The 8,798-nt window shown below is 46.2% G+C and overlaps 1 long non-coding RNA gene across 1 annotated transcript in view; it reads right to left on the bottom strand.

Moving 5' to 3' along the window:
* Positions 1-1,235: 1,235 nt before the first annotated feature.
* The window catches only part of LOC123594840, a 33,457-nt gene continuing 25,894 nt past the window's right edge, over positions 1,236-8,798 (bottom strand). The window contains exon 3 of the long non-coding RNA XR_006710903.1: positions 1,236-1,652. This is a non-coding gene — a long non-coding RNA (uncharacterized LOC123594840). The remainder of the gene's footprint in view (positions 1,653-8,798) is intronic.

Consider the following 8,798-nt stretch of genomic DNA (forward strand, 5'->3'; position numbering starts at 1 on the left):
TGCGACAAAAATCTTCTCATGGGCAGAATCTTGGCTTGGTCTTTGATTGTTAAAATCTATCTGCTTCTCCCTTACTGGAGTTCGTTTACTGGCACAGCAGGCACAATTTCTATATCGTGTAGCCTTTTCTCCTGTTTCTCAGAAAGACGGCTCCTTTCTGAGATGGCTCCTGATGGCTCCTTTGAAAACCCAAACCAATGGGAAGTCCGTGAACTGGTCTTCAACTTTACTGTCACTGTATGGACAAGACAAAACAAAACAGTGGGCTCTGTTTTGCGGAACTAAATGAAAATCTTAGCAAACCTTCACATATTTGAATACGCCAACAAAAGCACAGCCGACACAAAGTGGAACGTGAAAGATTATGAACGAGAAAGCAACACAACTAATGCCCCCAGCTGCTCAAGTGGGGGGGTCAGAAGATACTGTCAAAGTTTGATGGGAAAAGAAATAGAGCTTTGTGAGGGCACCTGGGTGGCTCAGTGGGTTAAGTGTCCGACTCTTGATTTCAACTCAGGTCGTGATCTCACAGTTTGTGGATTCGAACCCGGCGTTAAGCTGTGCACGGACAGTGTGGAGCCTGCTTGGTATTCTCCAGTCTTCCTCTCTCTCTGCCCCTCCCCTGTCTCTCAAAAATAAATAAACATTAAAAAAAAAAAGAGCTTTGGGACGCCTGGGTGGCTCAGTCGGTTAAGTATCCGACTTCAGCTCAGGTCATGATCTTGTGGTCCATGAGTTCGAGTCCCACGTCAGGCTGTGTACCGACAGCTCGAAGCCTGGAGCCTGGAGCCTGCTTTGGATTCTGCGTCTCCCTCTCTCTCTGCCCCTCCCCCACTCACGCTCTGTCTCTCAAAAATGAATAAATGTTAAAAAAATTTTTTTAATTAGAGCTTTGAGAGGAGGGATAATGTAAGTGACATAAATTCTCATCTTTCACATCAAAGAGCCAGTAGATATTAGCTAAAGTTGGTAAAGAGAGAATTAAGCATATTACCAAGATTAGAGCCATTGCTACGACCCTATCATATCCGATGTCATTTATAAACATTTATTTTTTTTTAATTTTTCTTTACTGTTTGTTTATTTTTGAGAGACAGAGTGCGAGTGGCGGAGTGGCAGAGAGAGACGGGGACACAGAATCCAAAGCAGGCTCCAGGCTCTGAGCTGTTGCACAGAGCCTGACGCAGGACTCGAACTCAAGAACTGTGAGACCACGATCGGACGCTTAACCGGCTGAGCCACCCCGGGGGCCCCTATAAATAAACATTTCTGATACCCCCTTGGCTCTCCACCAACGAAATCCAAATTAAAGAATAGATCAATGTAACTCCTCAATTATAATGTAAACGAGAAGTGAAAGTAGTTTCTAATGTGTAGTGTTTCTCTCGATGTGTAAATACTCAGGCATGATTACACCGGAAGATGCAACCAAGTCACCTAGTGAGCGACCGAGTTGTGGAACTGCCATGAATGGGGCTGCTGAGATGCTGAACGATCGATCGAGATGCGATTGAGATGTGCTGTACTGGGCACTCGAATATCAAGAGCTGCCTTGCCATCAGCGTCGTGACGTCCAAAATGGTGAAGGAGCGGATAAAGTTCCAAGCAAAGCAAAGTGCGGTCTTCCCTCGATTTATACAGTAACTGTATTCCTGGAAAAAAAAAAAAAAATTCACATTGCTTACAACCATCCCCAAATATCTTGTGTTTATATGTAAGATGAACTTATTTTTTAGGTACCAGTAACTAGAGGCAGATTTTTCATCTACGTAAGTGTCCAGAAGACATTAAAAAATTGGTCAAGAAATGGGGACATGTCTTCATTGTGTGAGACTGTCCTGTGTACTGCTGGAGGCCGGTCACCCTGTCCTGGGCCCACTAAATGCCAACAGTGCCCCCTCCCCCTCCCGGTGACAACCCAGAGTGCCCACACTGATACCCAAAAGGCCTCACATCCACAAGTCTGGATCGTGGAAGTGCTTCCAGAGAAATTCCAAAAAGAAGTAGTTGGAAGAGATTCCCTCTGGGAGTGAGGCTGGGTGGCATTGTCATCAAGGCCACTGTTCTATTGAATTCTTTTCATATGTATGAGCTATGACAGCTACATGTATTTAAATAAGGGACCCTTGCCCATCGAGTGGTTAGTTCTATGCCTTCTGGGCTCCTGAGACCTTATTTCCAGACATATGCCATCTGTAAAATGGGTATAATCATAGTCCCCACCCCATACAGTTGTTGTAGGAAACTGGGTCTGGAGATGTGAGGTCATGTGACCCAGGTTGCACACCGAGCTCATGGCAAATCCAGATTTAGCTTCGAGCCCAGTGGTCTCCAAATCCAGGCTCTGTCTACTCCACCACGTTACCAGCCATAGAAAGTGTTTCTGGGTCATAAGATTGCTGTCTGGGCACAAGGAACAAATGCAAAGCCTTGGCCAGGGGCCTGTCATGGGGCATCTTTTAGAGTCAGTCTCCAGTTGGGCTGTGGCTTAGAGAAGGACGAATGGCCACGTCCTGCCACGCGTGTGTGTCTCCTGGAGTGACAGGCTGAGTGGGAGGAGGACGAGGCTAAGAGAGAAAAGAGCCCCATCCCAGGGGACCCCGCATCCCAGGGGGCTCAGGATCTGAAAGGGGGCTGAAAGCTCACCCCGCCCTGAAAACACAGCACATGTCTTGCTGTCTTTTTGCGAGAAAGCGCGATCCGCAAGTGATTTTCCTTTGGTTTGTACTGAGCATTTCCATCCGTGAGTCGGGGTTATGTCCACCCCTGCTGCTCGTGTCTTCCACGGGACACTCTACTTCGGGACGGTGGCTGAGTTAGCCGCACATGTGAATCCAGACGAGAGTTCCCAGCGGGCCCTCAGGAACTCACAAGACCGAAGACTATAGCTAATGGGACAGCGTGTCCGTTTTTTGCACATGAAAAAATTACAATAGAACCCCGTGCAGAGCTCAACATTATTTAATTAGCCCTTAATTTTCACCAGCCAACGATCTCTCTTACGCCCCGCACACTTCCCACTTGCCTGGTAACAGTGAATCTGGTAGCCTCTTAGAAAAAATAGCGTCACTTTACTTTGCCCTAGAGTTTTCCTATCTCCCCTCCCAAGTGATACTTGAAACCGTGTCACAGAATCTCTGAGTTAAAGGGAATTTTATAACTCAGTCTGACGAATCCTCCACATTCAGGAAAATCTGTTGTGCCCGATCTGTGGCCATCTGCCTTTCAGGCATATTTGAATTCTCTCAGCCTCCTGGTTGTTCTATGGCTGACATTCTGTTATTTCTAAAGTTCTTCTTCAAGTAGGGAGCTCTGAAAAAGATGTAACTCTCCAGGGGTGCGTGGGTGGCTCTGGCGATTAAGCCTCCGACTCTCTTGATTTCGGTCAGGTCATGACCTCACGGTTTGTGAGTTCGAGTCCTGCATCAGGCTCTGCACTGACAGCACAGAGCCTGCTTGGGATTCTCTCTCTCCCTCTCTCTCTCTCTCTGCCCTTCCCCTGCTCACACATGCGTGTGCACTCTCTCTCTCTCAAACTAAATAAATAAACTTACACAAAAAGATGTAAGTCTCCAGCTGGTTAGGTTGAAACTCTTCCCTTGAGTTGGAAACACTCAAGTAATATGGATTTTGCTTGTTTGTTTTTATTGCGATAAAATACATATGACATAAAATTGACCACATTAAAGTGTAGAATTCAGTGGCATTTACTACATTCACAGCAGGGTGCAGACATCATCACTGTTCAGTTCTAAAACACTGTCACCAGCCCAAAGGAAAACCATCCTGTTAAGGTGTCGGAAAACCATCCTGTTAAGGTGTCGGAAAACCATCCTGTTAAGGTGTCGTTCTCCAATGCCCCTGCCCCATTCCTGTTTTTATAGCTGGATAATATTCCATTGTATGGATAGACTACAGTTTGCTTAGCCATTCACCCATGGGACATTTGAGTTGTTTCCACCTTTTGGCTAGTGTGAACTACACTTCTGTGAACAGCCAGTGTAAAAGTATCTGTTCTAGTCCTTGCTTTAAGTTCTCTTGGATGTATATACACCTAGTGGAATGGCTGGGTCAGGTGGCAATTCGATGTTTAATGTTCTGAAGAACCGCCACAGTGTCTTCCACATTGGCTGCGCCATTTTACATTCCCAACATCAGCGTCTGAGGGTTCCGATTTCTCCACGTCTTTGCCAATACTTATTTCCCATTTTTTTTTTTTCTTTTCAACGTTTTTATTTATTTTTGGGACAGAGAGAGACAGAGCATGAACGGGGGAGGGGCAGAGAGAGAGGGAGACACAGAATCGGAAGCAGGCTCCAGGCTCTGAGCCATCAGCCCAGAGCCCGACGCGGGGCTCGAACTCACAGACCGCGAGATCGTGACCTGGCTGAAGTCGGACGCTTAACCGACTGCGCCACCCAGGCGCCCCCCCCCCCCCATTTTTTAAAATTACAGCCATCCTGGGCACCTGGGTGGCTTAGTCGGTTAAGTACCCAACTCTTGGTTTCGGTTCAGGTCATGATCTCTCAGTTCATGAGATCGAGCCCCACATGGGGCTCTGCGCTGAACAGTGCAGGGCCTGTTTGGGATTCCCTCTCTCTTTCTCTCTCTCTCAAAATAAATAAATAAGCTTAAAAAAAATTATAGCCACCCTAGTGGGTGTGAAGGAATCTATTTTTCAAGACCTCCTTGACATGGCCTCCAAGCCCTGCCCAGGCCCACCCTAACCTCCCATTGCCTGCCCCCATTCTCCATGCTTCTGCCTTGCTGCCCTCACAGGCCCTCCCCCCCAACGCAGGGCCTTTGCACGTGCCCTTTCTGCTGCTTCTTTGCCTTGCTAGAATCCACACATTATTTGACTCAAAACCAGAGCATCATTTCCCCAGGGAAGCCGTCCCGGGCCTCTCCACTAAGTCGAATGCCCCAGTTGACAGTCTTACGGCACCATCCGCCTCCCCTTTCTGGGACCTCCCACAGCTGCAATTTTACTTCGGATTCTGCGAATATACAATGTATGTTTTTCTCCTCCATTGGGCCCTAATCATCGTGGGAGCAAATTAAAACGTGCCGATGAATGAGTGAAAAACTTTCTGAGGACTCTTGTGAGACTTTGAACTTGTGGCTAACTAAAATCTGGACGGGTTTTGAACATAAGGTTTCTCAATCCATGTCCCGTCTCCTCCTTCCGAGGCCTCTGTTTCTACAATAATAGTCTTCTGTCTGTCCTGCATCATCCGTATTTCCCTTTCAAGTGGATCTTTCCCACTGGTTCACATACATGTTGTAGCTACTGCCTTATTTTCTTGCTCCTCTTCTTAGTAAAACTTCTGGGAAGAGCATCCATACTGGCCCACACTTCCTCACCTCTCACTCTCTGAAGCCCGCTCCAAAAAGCCTGCGTCCCCTCATTCTGTGGAAACCACTCTTGTCAAGGACACAAATGGTCGCCGTGTGGCAGGATGGGACTCTTGCAGTGGATGCCTCCATTCTTCTGGAAACATGTTCTCATCTCAGCTTCTATGAAGCCACACATTGCTGGTTTTCCTTCTACTTCACCGGAGGCAACTTCTCAGTCTGCTTTGCTACTACTGAAAATTGTCTTGTCATGGCAATGTTTATTTCTCTTGTCAGTTTCAGGCCTGGATTGGATGCTCCGGGTGGGCAAGGACCTTCTTTATCTTCATCACCGCTATAACCTCCTTGCACAGAATGTTATCAGATGCTCGTGTTTTTGTTAAATAAACGAATATCTCCTCCATTTGAGCTTATATAACTTTGAACCCAAGAGACTCGTTAAAATTCTTGTATGAAACGTATCATGACATCTTAACAGCATCAGCCTGAGTTTTGAGTCTTCTACCGAAAACACTAGCTACCCGTCCTACTTGCAGTGAACACGCCTTGTGAATTTTCATCCATCTTGTGGATAAAAATATTGACAATGACAATCTTTCTTCCTCCTGGTTGACCTCAACTTACTGACCAGCATGATTGTTTTCAGCCTGCTAGGTAATCCTTGATTGTGTTGACACCCAGCACACATTTCTGTACGTTGCCCACAAGGAAATGACAACTTGTGTTGTGGAAAAAGGCCACTGTCTGTTTACCACACGCGGAGTCCTGGGTTGATTCAGCTGTTCAGCTGGGGCAGACACCTGTTAACAGGGTGATTTCCAAAATGCACCGCGAGCAAGGTCCATTTAAAACTCAGAAAGAGGAACAGATGTAACAATTATGCAACCCTTGCATATTTCAATGCCCAGCAACCGCCTCATGGAAAATGAGCCAGTTCTTGTACCATATTGAAACCAAGGTCAAGGAACACCTGTAGTGCTACTGTTTCTGTTGCTCTGACGAGGCCGTATTATATGGCTCCAGGAGCCTCCTCTCCCCCTCTCCTGTGAATGGCTCTCCCTCTGCTTCAACCCTTCCCAAAGTCCACAGAGGATGTTGAGCATACCCCCGTTCTCCCATCTAGAAACCTTATCCAGGGAACCAATGAAGTTGGAGGGGTGTGTGTGAGGCAAGGGACCGCTGTACCTTAATATACACTATGCCTCATGATCATCTCTTTCTTTTAAAAATGCTCGGAGATCTTCCTTGTCACTCTACCATGCATTTGTAGATGCTACACATCACTGAATATTTTCCCCAACGGATTCCTGACATAGAGGTGGGCAGGGTGAGCATTATCAAAACGTTCATTAAGACTAGGAGTGGTGTGTGCCTCAGCCATGGTTGTAAGACTCCAGATGATTAGAATAGAACTTGTAGACTGGAGCCACATGATTCTTATCAATTTCCCTTCCCACCCACCAATATCAGCATCGGTTAGAAGTGTGCTGCAGAGGGGCACCTGGGTGGCTCAGTCAGTTAAGGGTCCCACTTCAGCTCAGGTCATGATCTCACAGTTTGTGAGCTCAAGCCCCACGTCAGGCTCTCTGCTGACAGCTCAGAGCCTGGAGCCTGCTTCAGATTCTGTGTCTCCCTCTCTCTGTGACCCTCCCCTGCTCACACTCTGTCTCTGTCTCTCTCTCAAGAATAAACATTAAAAAAAATTATTAAAAAAAAAAAAAAAAAGTGTGCTGCAGTGACCAGGCGACATGGTGTTTTCTTTCGGGTAAGCGACCGAACTCCTTTGAACCTGTTTCCTTGCGCTTGAGAGGCAGAAAAGGCTACTACTGGCCCGTGCTACCTTGTGAAATTTTGAGGAGGCTCAGAAGAGTATTTGGAAACACGTGGTTTAAGGTAAAGCCCTGTCTCCAGCCTTACTATTTTTGTTGTGATTGCCATGATCTGTCAAGTCAACGTCTCCTTCTCTCTCATTCCCTTTGGAGACTCATGCTTCAGTCCAGTTTCCTGGTGTATCTTGACATGACGCAAAGAGTCTGTGATCATATCTGCAACGCCCTAGCTAGAATCTGGGACGTAAACTGTCAGGCCTGAAATCCTGGACTCACGTTAAAGGAGGAGTTCATTCCCAGCTTACCTGGAGACACACTAAGGACCAGCTAGACCCTTATCCCTGTGTTCCTCTGTGTCCTCAGTCCCCTGCTGATGTTTGTTAAATGAATGAATGAATGGATGGATGGATATAAAGAGCAGAGAGGCCTGGGATCAAACATCACCTTGAGCCCTTCTTAGGGCCTCAGTTTCCCACTCTGCAAACTGAAAATAATAGACCCCTCGCAGGGTTGGGAGGAGGATTTAAATAATAGCTTTAATAATAATAATAAATAAGAGATAATAATAAATAGATAAATAATAGCTAATAATAGCTTCTCCTTCCTGCATTCAATTTACCCTCAGTGCCCCTTGCATAATGGTTATCTGCTTTACATTTTACTCTTTCTTTTCAATTTTTGTTCCTTGTTACAAGGCAGAAGCAAATGAGGAAGCCGATGGTTCTGCCTTCTCTCTGTCATCCGATCTGCCCCAAAACCTTACTTCTATCCAATCTCTGTCCCTCTTTTGTCTAGTCAGGAATCAAAAAATATCCTTTGTACTTTGTGGGTCACAAATAAAAGCACAGCACACACAAGGATAAAATATTGGCAAAAAGGACACAATGTCCTTTTTCTCACAAGGCAATCCAAAACCGTAATTCTGATTTGAAAAACTTGTGCTTTTCTGTTGATTTCTTAACATGCAATTGAATTTGAGATAAAGAATCAAAATCCTTTAAGAGAATTACATCTCCAAGCAGGTCATATTTGGGGAGCAGTTTCCCAACATGTAAGCTGAATAACGATTGCTTTAGAATAATCATTAATTACATCCCCAAACGGGAATTTTTATCTCGGTTAATTTTTTTCTTTGTACTGTCAAATGACGGCTTCTAAAGCAATTATGAAACACTGCACTATTTTTCGCCACTGAAAAGCATGCCCATTACCCTTCGCAGCTCACTGTTTCCCTGCCATGCAGGCATTTGCAAACGGTGGTTTTGTGATTTAAACTTAATCAAGCAAACTGCCATCTAGGAAGCTCATTTGCCAAATGACCTTTGAGAGCGTCTATCTTTGTATCACCGCAAAGGGCCGGGACAACATCTGTAGGCGTGCCTCCGTGGAGGTACGGTTAATCCTCCCTGGGTTTGGTTTCCACTTTCCTAAGGAGTTTTGTGTGGGCGGTGGGAGCAGATTGGCCATCAGGAAAAGCCAAGCTCCCCTTTCCTTGGTGGAAGACAGGCCCCCTGCGCAGCAGCTGTGCGCGGGTGTCTTTGCATCCCCTGGGTATGACTTGGCATCTTGGGTCTGTCCCACGGTTCCCTGGTGCCCGCCGCGTTGTGTCTTGCG

This window comes from Leopardus geoffroyi, chromosome X, assembly GCF_018350155.1.
Source record: "Leopardus geoffroyi isolate Oge1 chromosome X, O.geoffroyi_Oge1_pat1.0, whole genome shotgun sequence".
NCBI classification, from domain to species: domain Eukaryota; kingdom Metazoa; phylum Chordata; class Mammalia; order Carnivora; family Felidae; genus Leopardus; species Leopardus geoffroyi.